Raw genomic sequence first — 14,686 nt, forward strand, 5'->3', positions numbered from 1 at the left:
TGCTCATTTTTGGCCCCCCACCCCCCAGGAGCACTCTGCAAGCCTCCCCAAGGCTATTCATGCCTTTTGGGGGGGTGCAAATGGGCCCGTTTTCGTGAACAACGGGCCTTTTTTGGCAGGTTTGCAGAGTGCAAAAACTTTTTTTTCCTTTTGGAAAGCTCTTTAACTCTATTGATGAGAATTACATTGATCAAGTGCTGTGCCAGGAGAAACACCTACCTAGCTACTGTATTTCTCAATATCTCTATTTCTCTCTCTATCCCTCTACCTACCAACCTACCTACTCTCTCTCTCTCTCCCTCTCTCCCTACCTATCTACTGTATTTATCTATCTATCTCTTTCTAGTTCTCTCTCTATCCCCCTACCTACCTACCTACCTACCTACCTATCTACATATCTATATATCTATATATCTATATATCTATATATCTATATATCTATATATCTATATATCTATATATCTATATATCTATATATCCCTTTATCTACCTACATACCTAAATACTCTCTCTCTCCCTACGTATCTACTGTATTTCTCTCTCTTTCTCCCCCTGTCTATCCCTCTATGTACCTACCTACTTTTTAAAAAAATCACCTCTTCAAAATCTTGGTGCGTCTTATACTCCAAAAAATACGGTAATCAATACATCAGCTCTAGTGAAGGATATGAAATGCATATATATGAGAGCAAGACCCAATGAATAGAGCAGGCTAACTTTTGTGAAGATAGGCACATAAAGGCATTATCTCAGGCATGTTTCCAGATGCACTGTTGCATAACATTGCAATAATGACTTATGGAATGAAATAATTGAAAGTTTTAATAATTATTTCAAATAGTTTCCCCTGAATAAAAGTTGCTAACATAAGAATAATGAGGTACCTGTAGAAAAGATATACAGTACATGGGTGGGGCTGGAAACACAGAGAATCCAAATATGGTTCCTGGTTACTGAAACTTTAAATCTTAACATTTACGTCAGGACATCTGGAGGGCATTACATTGAAGGAAACTGGTACTGGAGAAAAAATTGCACAGGAAGGAATATGTTAGGCAAACATTGAGCTAGATATTGTAGTATTTCCTATTTCTTCTTCTTGGTTTAAGGAAGTCTTTTGTTTCCTTTGCATTGTAATAAGGAAAAGAGAGATAACAAAAAGTCAAGTGCCAACCTGAAGAATAATGGAGTTCTAATATAGTGCAGGGGGGGGGGGGGCATGAATTGAGCTGGTTAGTATTTTGATGAAAGATTACCAAGGAATATCAGGACTGTAAACCAGATAGAAAAAAAATCCAAGCTAAATGAAAGAAAGAGCTAAGGATTCTATTTTCTTTCCCAGTAATAGTTGCAAAAAATACTGTATTTTTTGGACTATAAGATGCTCCGGAGTATAAAACACACCTTAGTTTTTGGGGAGGAAAATAGTGGAAAAAAATTCTGCCTACCAGGTATTCATCTGGCTAGCGTCCTTAGCCTTGTCAGCTTCAGCACATTAGTTGTGAACAAAAGTTGATTAAATCTAAGCATAGTGTGCTAGTAAAGGATATATAGTCTTCTTGGGGAGATTTATTTAATAAAAAATAAGTAATGAGGGAATGGCTATTTTAAAATTTCCCCTTGTATATCGTAGTGTGCAGCCTGATAAGTGTTTTCAACTAGTGTAGTCTATTTAGATCTCTGTCATACATTCCATCTTAATAATGTTACCAACTACTAACTTATGGGTCCTTTTTCTTTTTTCTCTTTTATAGTTTCTTTGTCGTAGTCCCCATCACAATCTTCATTTTGCTTAAATTTTAAGACTGAAAAAATGTCTAGAAAAATACTTATTTAAATATTCTGACATTTTTCTTGATGCTAATATTTTTTTTATTGCACCTTTTAGTTTAAGCCCCTTTTTCTCCCTGATGAATAGGAATGCTGTTACCTGGGCAGTTGTCTTACATCTGTATAAAAAGTAGCAACAAAACACATGTGCACACTCACCTTCCCCCCCCCACATTGCTTATTGGCATTTATTGGTATTTTTTCTATTACACACACATACACACACACACACACACACACACACACAGAGTACTGTGTAAAAGTCTCATACCACCATTAGATTTGTTGTAGCAATGGTATAATGAACATATATAATTATGTCTCAGTCTCCTTATTACAATACAACCGGAAAATATAGGAAATTTGTATGCAATTTTCCAAAAACAGGAAAAAGGCCGGAAAAAAACGGCTTCCGTAGACTAAAATGGCAAGTATGTATTGTGACCTCCCCTTACACTTGAGCAACAACAGCAGTCACCTGGCTCTGTCATTGCTAACACCTGTATGTACCCTACTATTTCATGCCAAACTGACTCCATAATACTCTTTCACTGATCCTCAGTTCAGCCTTTTTGAGCTTTAGCATATCTTAGCCTTTTTACCCCTTTTCCCTTCGACAAAAGTGGTTTCGTGGTTGCTACCCTTCTGCAAAGACCATTTCTGCTTCGCACAATAGTAGGGTTAACTCGGCATCCCAATAAAGCTGTCAGATGCTGAGCCAGGTCTTTGCTGGAAGACTTCCTCCGGTCTCTCAAAAAAGAAACTGAGGAACTTCTCATCAGAATTTGAAAATTTCCTTGTCCTTGACCTCTCCTGATTCTTCAGATTTCTTTATAACAGTATGAATACCACATCCTGAATATCCAGCTTGTTTGTTGATTTCCCTTTGAGAGTGGCTTTGCTGAGGCAAAAGTATGATTTTATGGTTGTCAAATTCTGTGACTCTTGGCATTTTGATGGGAATGATGTGATTAAAAGTTAATTTTACTAGCAAGCTAATTAATCTCATACATGTTGTATGAGATTAATTCTAATGAATTAATCTCATACAACATGTGATCATACTGTATGTAATGCTCAAGAATGTCTTGCACAGACTGATCTAATAGATCTTTTTGCACAGCAGTCATTTTGGCATGAAATAGTAGGGCACATACAGGTATTAGCAATGAGAGTACTTAGGGTTCCATTGCATTTAGATTATGGGAACTAGATGTATGCTGTTTCTCTAGTATAAGGGGAAGGGTTCTCTAGTGTAAGGGGAAGTCACACTACAAATTTACCACTTTAGCCTTTAGAAGCTGGTTTTTTTTTTTTTTTTGCCTTTAAAAAAATACTGCATACACATTTCCAGTATATATATATATTCATTATACCATAGTACAATAGCAAATCTAATGTTGGTCTAAGACTTTTGCACAGTACTGTGTGTGTATGTATATATAATGTATACACACACACACACACACACACACACACACACACACACATATCTTCTGTTATGCCAGTGGTATACAATATTGCAATTTTTCAGTCCTATTATATCATGATTTTGGCAGGTTTCAAGTTGCGCCACTGTAAACCTTTATCCTGCACCTCATTCTAAAGTGCAGATCTGGACAGATATGTATGAGGGGTCCTTGGTGCTCTCTGAACTTGCTTGTTTTTTTTGCAGATGTTTCATTGCCCTAACTAGGTAACATCATCAGTGCTATGTATAAATATTTGTAAAGATTATTAATGTATTATTCAGTAGTCCTCCCATTTGTCGGCTAGTAGCTAGTATGTTGTTGTTTTTAAGCAAGATTAACTTGAAAGATTGATGTGACAAAGTGCTAAATATCAAGCTCTGTAGAGTTGTGCAGTGATCTTCATTCAAAACACAAAATGTGATTTGCAATGCGCATAGCCCTGATATAGCATCTAGAGTGATCAGCTTAAAGAAGCTGTATTTTTTTTTCTGGGCATGGCTGGCTGCCCTCCGCTGCTAATGCACAGGCCTGGGAAATATACATTTGGTTTTGAAATGTCCTGATAATATTCCAGATCTTTGTGCAACCCTAAAGTTCAGCACAATGGAAACCCCTGACTGTTTGGTTATCACACATTAGTAGCTCTGGGATATAGTCATACTTTTTCAGAATAGATTAGTAACTAATTTTCTCTCTGATGACTTTGGTTCCTCAAAGGAAATAACAGATTTGCTTGATTTTTACTTAGTCGATGTGTAATTTACCTTAATTTAAAAGTTGTTTTATATATATTTGTAACCAAAGATGCTTTATTTAAAGGTTGGATAAATGTAGGAGGTTGAAACTATGTAATCTTAAGGGAAGTTAAAAGCTTTACTGTAATAAGTTGCTTCTATGTTTTAACCCTAGTTTTTGGGGAGGGTGTTGGGTGGATTAAAAAAAACCCCATCTATTTCCTATAAATAATTATTGAATTATTATACTACTGTTAACAGAATGAAAAAAATTCAAACTATTCTACTCTTGTAGCAAATATTTTTATCAATTTGTTACAAAATTAGTAACTAATGATGGACCATAATTAAGTTACATTGGATTGACACTTTAAGGTAATTTATAAGATAATTTGTTATCTTATAAAGTAGGAACCCAGTTCATTATTATTGTTATAACTATTGATTTACAGGTTAATATGTTTTAAATCATTATGGCTTATTTAAAATATAGTTAATGAAATGTTACATAATGGCGACAGTACTGATATGTAAAGAGAAGATACTGTGGATTGGGATGGGAGAGATAATCAATCAGGTTACATTTAATTGGGAGGAAGCCCATATATTTAAATGAAAAATCATTTTTATAAACATATAGGATATCACAATTAGAACTGCAATTCTGCATAATCTTCTTAAATTCTGCTTTGTTCAGTATAAATTATATATCTTTAAAATTGCTTTGTAAATTTAATTTTTGGAATACCATATTAAAAATACATATTTTTAAAGGTTTTGAAATAAGATCATCTATGAAAAGAAGGCTGGGATCTAATACCCTTGATAATTATAGGAAACAGCAAATATAAAAAGGCTTTTCTACAGGTATAAAGATTGCTCTACCACTTATATTTGTTTTTGTACATGCTTAGTAACGGGATAGAAACTCTCTCTTAAGAGGATAGTTTCTTTTGAATAAGTTACATTTGCAAGAATATAAAACTGACATTTACACATAGAAGGAAAGAAAAAACACTAATATTTTTTCTTTAATTTAAAAAAGCAAGTATAACTTCATTTAACAGAATAACAAAGTTAGAAGGGACCTTGAAAGTCTTCTAGTCCAAATTCCTGCTCAAGCAGGAAACCATATTAGACAAATGGTTGTCCAATCTTATCTTAAAAACTTCCAATGTTGGGGCATCCCCAACTTTGGGAGGCAAGCTGTTCTACTGATTAACTATTCTAACTGTTAGGAAATTTGATTCTAGATTGGTTCCTTCTTTGATTAGTTTCCATCCATTGCTTCTTGTTCTGCCTTCAGGTGCTTTGGAGAATAGGTTGACCCCCATTTTCTTTGTGGTAGCCTCTTAGATATTGGAAGACTTCTGTCATGTCACTTCTAATCCTTCTCTTCATTATACTAGACATACCCAATTCCTGAAATTGTCCTTTATATGCTTTAGCCTTCAGTCCCCTAATCATTTTTGTTGTTCTTTTCTATATTCTTTTTAGAGTCCCTACATCTTTTTTTTACATTTTTTTTTGCAGGTTCATGCAGCCTAGGACTGCATTGGCTTTTTTGGCAGCTGCAGCACACACGGCTAGCTCATATTTATGTGTTTGTCCACTGGATCCAAGATTGTTATTAGTATTGAACCAGGTATCACCTATTCTATACCTGTACATTTGGTTTTTCTTGCCTAAATGTAGAACATTACTTTTTTACCAGTGAATTTCACTTTATTAGATAGGGCCCAATGTTCAAGTCTGTCAAGATCCTTCTGTATCTTAAGCTTGTCTTCTGGAGTGTTGGCTTTCAGCTTTGATGAGTTCTATCTGTCCCTTCATCTATCATCTATAGTACTGTGTTGTCCAAACTGGTATATTCTGCAGGCATGTATTTGGAACTGGCAGTACAATCCTTGTTATGTGCTGTGATTCTAGAATATGGGCAGGCTGATATGAATAAAAAAGCCTCTTCAGCCATTATGTTTCAAAGTATTTGAAGCTTTAAACCTAAAACCAGCGCATCCCCCCCCCCTTCTGTTCCATTCATGTCAGAGGCGCCATTTAGGAAGAAGGTGCTTCTGGGTTAAAAAGATTAGCCGCTGACATCACCATTCCCTGGGGGATGCTTGTGGGGGCTCCTTTCACTTCCCTGTCAGGGAGCTAGAGTGAATGACAGGAGCTCACTCTGCCACACAGCAGAACTTGGGGCTCAAATGCGGGCCTGCTAACTTCTAACACAGCATCCTAACCACATCAACCACCTTGCTCCTTAAACCAGCACATGAAACACAGAAACATGTTGAAAACCAAATACAGCTGGTGTAATATAATGTTGGCATGATATAACTACTACGCTCTCAGCAGTATGCAAGCCACATGTTCTCCACCAGCTATAACTTCCAAACCATTTTCTAGAAAATTTCAAATATATTGCATCATTATAATCTTTTTCAACATTGTTGGTGCATAGATAGCTAGAACAAAATCTTCCTTTGGATAGGATTACAACCAGTATACTAGTCTAAATTAGTAAGCAGTATTGCTAGCTGCTAGCTGAGCTTCCCATTAAAGTGGAATCCAGGACAACTGCCAAGGTGCATATTTGGTCCTTCAGGGAAACTCTAAGATTAGTTGTGAGCCTTCATATACAATAACTGATTCCTTTACCCAGAGCATCTCAGTTTTGTGTAATTAAATTTGAATAACTTATTCTTCCTTCTCCTTTTGAAAACTACCATTGGGCTATAAGTGTTATTTACAGTACAGATGGAGAAGAATGTTTTCCAGTTAAAGTTTGATTTAGAAATTATACATGTCTATTGTGGGACTATTTTTATTTTATTTTGTCATTGTCAGCCACTCAGTCGTGTCCAATCCTCAGCCACTCTATGAATCTGCCCTCTCCATGCCCCTCTGTCCCATACTGCCTCCTTCAGGTCTGCCATGTTCATCCCAGTGTCACCCTTGTGTCCAGCTAGTGGGTACTAGGGTGGCCCCTTCTCCTTCTTCTGCTGATCACTAACAGCATAATTGACTTTTAGAATCAACCACCTCTCATGACATAACCAAAGTAAGGCAGCCTCTATTTGATGATCTTGGCCTCAAGTAATATTTTTGAGAGGTTTGGCCTAGGATTCTTTGTTTGTTATTTTGCAGCCCATGTAAGATGCATAATAAGGTTGTGAGACCAATGTCAGAAGAGACCAACTTCCAGAAGTTATTCATACCAAGCATTGCAGTTCTTCCAAGTGCTATACGCCTTCTAATCTCAGGGTTGCAGTCACCACTTTGGTTGATTTTAGAGCCTACGAAAATGAATTCCTTTAGTGTTTCTCATGGTCAATCTACATTTTGGCCTGTGTGTTCTCTAGAGTTGTCAATATCTTATGTTAACATGTAGTCTAAATTCTTTACTATCTTATTTGACTCTCAAGCCTTGCTTTCCACAAGCAATGTCTTATCTATCATCTGCATATCGGAGGTTGTTGATATTCATAATACCAATTTTAACTTCAATAGTAATTCCTCTAAATGTGCATTTCTCATATCTAAATCAGTCATGTATAAATTTTATGATATATATTTTATTTCATTCTTATTTATTAGTTTTATATTCTACTCTTCCTTAAGGAGCTCAGGGCACTATACAAAGCATTTTCTCCTCCCTTCTATTTATTAATTATTTATTTTATTAAATTTATAGACCACCCCCTCTCCCCGAAGGGACTCGGGGCGGTGTACAGACACCACATTAAAACCTAATATAAAATAGATACACTTAAAAACCAATTAAACTATAAGGCTGTACAGGGTAATAAAAGTTAAAAATTAGCTTAAAACAACCCCAAAAATTTAAAAGTACAGAATTGAGGAACTAGATCAGGATTAGGCCAGGCCCGCTAAACTAAACAGGTGGGTCTTGAGCATCTTACGGAAGGAGCGGAGATCAGTGATTGTTCTGATGTCACGGGGGAGGTCATTCCAGAGGGTCAGGCCCATCACAGAGAAAGCCCTACTCCTGGGCGTCGCCCGCTGGCACTGCCTCGTGGACGGCACCCGGAGGAGCCCCTCCCTGTGAGAGCGGATCGGTCGAAGGGATGTATGGGGCAGGATACGATCCCGCAAGTACCTTGGTCCTGTGCCATGGAGTGCTTTAAAGATGATAACCAGTACCTTGAAACGCACCCGAAAAGCCACAGGTAGCCAGTGTAGCCCGCGCAGGAGAGGTGTTACGTGGGAGTACCTCGAGACTCCCGCAACAACCCGAGCGGCCGCATTCTGAACTAGCTGCAGCCTTCGAGTGCATCTCAGGGGGAGCCCCATGTAGAGAGCATTACAGTAGTCCAGCCGAGACGTCACAAGTGCATGGGTGACTGTGTGGAGGGCATCCCGGTCCAATAGGGGGCGCAATTGGCGCACCAGGCGAACCTGGTGAAACGCCCCCCTTGCCACGGCCGTCACATGGTCGTCCATTGACAGCCAGGCATCTAGGAGGACGCCCAAATTGCGAACCCGATCCATGGGGGCCAGCTGTTCGCCCCCAATGGCCAGTGATGGACATAGCTGGTTGAACCGGGGTGCCGGTAGCCACAGCCACTCCGTCTTGGAGGGATTGAGCCTGAGTCTGTTACCTCCCATCCAGATCCGCACGGCTTCTAGACACCGGGACATCACTTCGACGGCATCGTTGGGGTGGTTCGGGGTAGAAATGTACAGCTGGGTGTAATCAGCGTACAGATGGTAGTCTACCCCGAATCCACGGATGATCTCGCCCAGCGGCTTCATATATATGTTGAACAGGAGAGGTGAGAGGACCGACCCCTGGGGCACTCCGCAGGTGAGCGGCCTCAGGGTCGACCTCTGCCCCCTGTCAACACACATTGCGCTCGGCCAGAGAGGTAGGAGGAGAACCACCGCAAAACGGTGCCCCTCACCCCCAGCCCCTCCAGACGATGCAATAGGATACCATGGTCGATGGTATCAAAAGCCGCCGAGAGGTCTAATAGGACCAGGATGGAGGAACAGCTCCCATCTCTGGCCCTCCAGAGACCATCCACCAACGCGACCAAAGCCGTCTCCGTGCTGTGGCCGGGCCAGAAACCGGACTGGCACGGGTCTAGATAATCCATTTCTTCCAGGTGGCGTGGGAACTGTTGTGCCACCACACTCTCTACAACCTTCACCAAAAAGCAAAGGTTGGAGACGGGACGATAATTAGACAATATAGCCGGGTCCAGGGAAGGCTTCTTGAGTAGGGGCCTCACCACCGCCTCTTTTAAGACGGCCGGCAAGAACCCCTCTCTAAGAGAAGCGTTGACTAGTTCCTGGAGCCAGCCTCGTGTAACCTCCCAGGATGCCAGTATAAGCCAGGAGGGACACGGGTCCAGTAAACATGTGGTGGCTCGCAGTCGCCCACGCAACCTCAATCTGTGACTGAAGGTAGACTAAAACCTGTGTCTCCCCATTGCCAGTCCAGAACTGTGCTCATTGCATTATATTGCCCTTGGATTTTTATAATTGTACTGAATGTAGTTGTGCTTTTAATTACATTTTAAATCACTATTTTCATTTTGTATTTTTTGTTAGAAAAATGGAATTTTTTTTTCTAAACAGGTAGAAGGAAAATGTAAAATAAATGTGTACATATCTGTTGTTTTCGCCTATTGAGAATATACTTCATTGCAGAATTCTAGTGTGCGAGACAACATTTCTTTGAAAGCAAAAAAAAAAAAGATGGTTCAGCAATATTTATGGTGTCAGGTATGAAAGATGTATTCAGTGCTATCATATTTAATTTAACATCATTAACAGTAAAGCTTAATTAACTGGTAAGTAGTTGTTTATTTTTAGTATAGTAAGAAAATAAACTTTTTAAATTTAGTTTCCTCTCTCAGGGTTGAACATATAAACCTAGGTACTACTGTAACTTTGTGTGTTAAATAGATACGGAAATTGCCAAAATAAAATAGCCCAAGCTTCTTGTATATGTTAAGCACTTGCTTGGTGTCTTTTATGAATTATTCTGCATGAAACTAAGTATTTTAATAGCTGGATTTTAATACATAGGTTGGAACTGTAATTTCATGAATAAATTAGAGTGAACTAATTAATATAAACAGGGTTGATGACTGGAAGGGTAAGAAATCCTCACATGGTCTTAGTTTTAGAATATAAGTTTTTACTCATTCGTCACTCAAAACTAGAGATGTAATAAATATAATGTTAATACTTTTCTGGATTTGTTGCAACATTTGTGGCACCTTAAAAATTGGCATAAGGTCTGGCTGATTATATCTAATTCATCAAATTAACATTGTTTCAGCTAAGAATCTGAATCCTGTATGGAAATCCTTTAAGAGGGGTTCCAGCACTACATTTAGAATTCATAAAGCATCTCAGCATTCTTGCCCCACAATAAATATGCTGTTATGCAGCATGAATATGATTGCATTTGCTACAGTGGAATATGCTGCAATGCTATATAACAATAAAAATCCTTACCATACAAATATATACTAGGAAGTAAGCCTTACTGAATACAGTCACATTTATGTCCTAATAAGTATATATAAGATTCAACAGTAAAGTTGTCTACTTTTCCTGATTACCCGTATATACTTGAGTATAAGCCGACTCGAGTATAAGCCGAGACCCCTAATTTTACCCCAAAAAACTGGAAAAAGTTATTGACTCGAGTATAAGCCGAGGCTGGGAAATGCAGCAGCTCACGGTAAATTTCAAAAATAAAAATACAGGTAGATAACAATAAAATTGCTTTAATTGTGTGTGTGTGTGTCAGTCTCTCTCTGATTCCCTCCCTCAATCCCTCTCTCTGTTCCTCTCTCTGTCTGTCTGTCTCACTCACACACACACACACACACACACACACACACACACTGTGGTCACCTTGTTGAGTGAATCAGAGACGTACTTTTAACTACCTGGCAGCGGCGTTTTGCTTTGGGGGGCTCCTCAGAACATCCCAAGACTTCGGAGGGAAGTTTACAGCCCTCCCTCGGAACGCTTCGGAGGGAAGCTTCTGCAAAGGCGAGTGACAACAAGTCTCCCAGGCTTTAATTTGCCGAGCTGTGCGCACGCGCCTGTTTTCCACGGCGTGGAGCAGCGGCGAGATTCTGCGCGGCGAGCGATGATTCCAGGGGCCATCCGGGAAGATGAGGAACGCGAGGGGGGACCCTGCCCCCCCACTGATGGCCCCCGGAATCATCGCTCACCACCCAGAATCTCGCCGCTGCTCCACGCTGTGGAAAACAGGCGCGTGCGCACAGCTCGGCAAATTAAAGCCTGGGAGACTTGTTGTCACTCGCCTTTGCAGAAGCTTCCCTCCTTTTTTTTGTTCACTGGAGTATAAGCCGAAGTGGATTTTTCAGCCCAAAAAGTGGGCTGAAAAATTTGGCTTATACTCAAGTATATACGGTATTTTTATGCTTAGAGTGGAAATCTATTTTGCTCTTTTGCAGCTTCCCTCTACTGTACTTGGAATGTTCCTTATGCTGATATGGTAACTTCAGAGTGGCAGTCATCACAGGTGAACAAAGGTAATAATCCCATATTAACGAATATAATTTACAGTTTTTACATTTCAGTTTTGATCTTATATGTATTTGCATATTGCAGATAAGATAGTTATTCTGAGTAGTCAAAACAATACATGCAGAGATTCACCTTGTAAGAAGCCTGAGATACAAGTACTGGATATCTATTTAAAATTTAATTATAAAATACATTCATGGGTCAGTGGATGCATATTATTCTTTTCACTCAAAGCAGTGGAGTATGAGTTTATCTCTGAGTTTTTACTAGAATGCTAAAATCACTACTCACTTTTGATGCTTCATCTTTGTTGCTTGCATCTTATTTCTATAAGACTTGATGTTTAAAATAAGAAAAATTAAAGAGTCGGATGAGGTTTGTTAAGGGTCATGAGCTTGATACCAGTAGTATTTTGTAGAAGACTAAATTAGCCTATGAAATTATTCCAGACTATAATTTTATAAATATTGTGTGGTAAATACTATGCTGCAAGAAAACATTAACATTTCAAGGATTGTTATAGGTTCTTGGAACCTAAGTGTCTGATGCACAAAATCTGCACCATTAGGCTGGCTGAGGTTATAATTTCTAAACAGAAAAATGAAAATGTAAACTTTCTTGCTTTTATGAAATGAATTATGGTATACAACTTCATTCCTGTTGTGCGTTTTTTTAAAAAAAGAACAGCATAAAACTGATGACGAACCTGTGGCACAGGCATGCAGAGCCCTCTCTGCGGGCACATCAGCCGTTGCCCCAGCTCAGCTCCACCGTGCATGTACGCGCCCCCCACCGGCCAGCTGGTCTTCAGGTCTCTGCTGCACATGCACGCTTTGCATTTTGGGGCTTCATGCAGTGCCCCCGCGCCCCATTTTGGCTTCCAGGTTGGCGCAAGAGGCTTTCCAGGCCCAAAACGGGGTGCATGCATGGGAGAAGGGGCATGCGCATGTGCCCCCACATCTTGTTTTGACCGTGCATGTGAGGGGGGTGCGCGTGGGGTGAGTGTGGGGGGGGAGATCACACATGCATTGCATTATGGATGCAAGTGAGCGCACACGCTTTTGACAATGACAAAGGTTACCTATCACTGGCATAGAATGTTGTAATGGTTTACTGTATTGTTAGGTGGATTTATCAATTAATATAACATGGTCAGTGTAGCACATGACCACACTGCTCAACAAAAGCAAAATCTGGGTAAAAGAAGCAGGTACAGTATCCCCTAGAATTTTGTGCAGTCTTGTCTTAGTTATATTGGTCTTATAGGTTTTATGGCCTGCTAAGAGCATTAAGTGCTGGTCAATATAATTCTATGGCATATGAAGATTTGTTAGCTTGAAGCAGTGTATGCGAAAATAAATAGGTATCCCACTTAGTGTGGATTTCTGCTGAACAGCTACATGATAGCTTCTTGACACAGATTCAGTTATACTATCTACATCTTTTTGTCATAATTTGAATTACTACTTTTTTATAAGAAATCTCTTTGAAGCTAGAATTTTAAAAAGCAGATTATCTGGGCATCTATTTAATTGTTCTCTTTGCTAGTTATAAGGGAAATCTACGATTTTTTGCAATTAAATTACTATCACTTAATTGGAAATATAAGTGGATTTAGCTGTGTATTTGAATAGGACAGTGGTGGGCAACCCGCGGCTCGGGAGCCACATGCGGCTCTTTACACCCTTTAATGCGGCTCTTCTGTGTGCCGGGTGCCCGCTCCCCTCCCTCCTCTCGGGCTTCGTAGGGAAGCTTCTGCAAAAGCCCGGGCGAGTGACAACCAATTTTGGTCCTATGACTGCAGAATGCTGCAAAATACCATAAATGCAGGCCAGTTGTTGAGTGTTTCAAATGTGATTGGAACACTGAACAAGGTGACCATAGTGTGTGTGTGTGTGTGTGTGTGTGAGTGAGAAAGACAGACAGAGAGAGGAACAGAGAGAGGGAGTGAGGGAGGGAATCAGAGAGAGACTGACAGACAGACACACACACACACACAAACACACAGAGACAGAGAGGGGGAGGGAGGGAGAGAAAGATAGACAGAGAGACACACACAGAGTGAGTGATTAAGTGAATGAGTGAGAGACAGACACACCCACATACACAGAGTGACAGAGAGAGAGGAAGGGAGGGGGGAGAGACAGAGGGAGAGACAGAGACAGACACACACACACAGAGTGAGTGAGAGACAGACAGACACACACACACACACAGAGTGACAGAGATAGGGGAGGGAGGGAGAGAGAGGCAAAGAGCCAGAGAGAGAGAGAGAGAAAGAAAAAGAAAGAAAGTGGGAGAGAGAGATGAAATTAAAAACAACAACATACAAACCTGACTTACTCAAACTATCCAAGGAAATGCAAGGCCAATGTTCACATTAGTGGTTGTGACTTTGTCAGTCATTGTTAGGATGTAATTTTCTCTACATTTTAAGGCAAATTTTACGGAATTTAACGTTATCGATAAATAATATCGTTCTAAAGTTTTTGTTTTATTAGTTGTGTTATTTGTATCCTCCCGACCTATGTGGATACTTGCATGCAGAATATTCTCAATAAAAACTTATTGAAACTAAAAACAGTGTACCATCCTATGTATTTTCGGTTTTAAAAATGTGGCTCTCAAAGTAAATTTCAATCGTGGTTTTGGCGAGATTTGGCTCAGTTGAAAAAAAAGGTTGCCCACCACTGGAATAGGAGATTACATTAATATATTACTTTTGTTTGAACAGTGTCAATATTGGATCAAATAATCTTCCTATAATATATGTTTTCATGTATGTGCACTGAATAATTATATATAAGAAGCTTCAATAATTGTATTGTAGAATTTTAGAGACTGCTAAAGTCTCCCCCGTTTCCCTGTATACAAAAATGGGTTATCTTTACAGAAAATACAAATTATATGAAATCAGTCTCTGCAGTTTTAGAATTAAAATATACTATTTATAGAGCTAGAGGGTATTAAAACAACATATAATTGTCTGATTGCACAATTAATAATTGTAGTGTTTTAAAGGATTGGTTCCATTAGGCTTTTTAAAAAATCTTTGTAGAAAAGTAAATCAGTCTTCTCTATGTATTAACCAGAAGAAATAAAACA

General features: G+C 39.3%; 1 protein-coding gene across 10 annotated transcripts in view; it reads left to right on the plus strand.

Moving 5' to 3' along the window:
- The window catches only part of PPARD (peroxisome proliferator activated receptor delta), a 146,595-nt gene that overhangs the window by 2,376 nt on the left and 129,533 nt on the right, over positions 1–14,686 (plus strand). For 9 of the 10 annotated variants that reach the window (XR_014174885.1, XM_081946952.1, XM_081946944.1 and 6 more), the window contains one exon: positions 11,509–11,586. The exons of the other annotated variant lie outside the window; for it this stretch is intronic. The gene's annotated coding sequence lies outside the window, so the exon portion shown is untranslated. The remainder of the gene's footprint in view (positions 1–11,508; positions 11,587–14,686) is intronic. 10 annotated transcript variants of the gene reach the window in all.

The sequence above is a fragment of the Natrix helvetica genome (assembly GCF_964273705.1).
Source record: "Natrix helvetica genome assembly, chromosome: 3".
NCBI lineage: Eukaryota > Metazoa > Chordata > Lepidosauria > Squamata > Natricidae > Natrix > Natrix helvetica.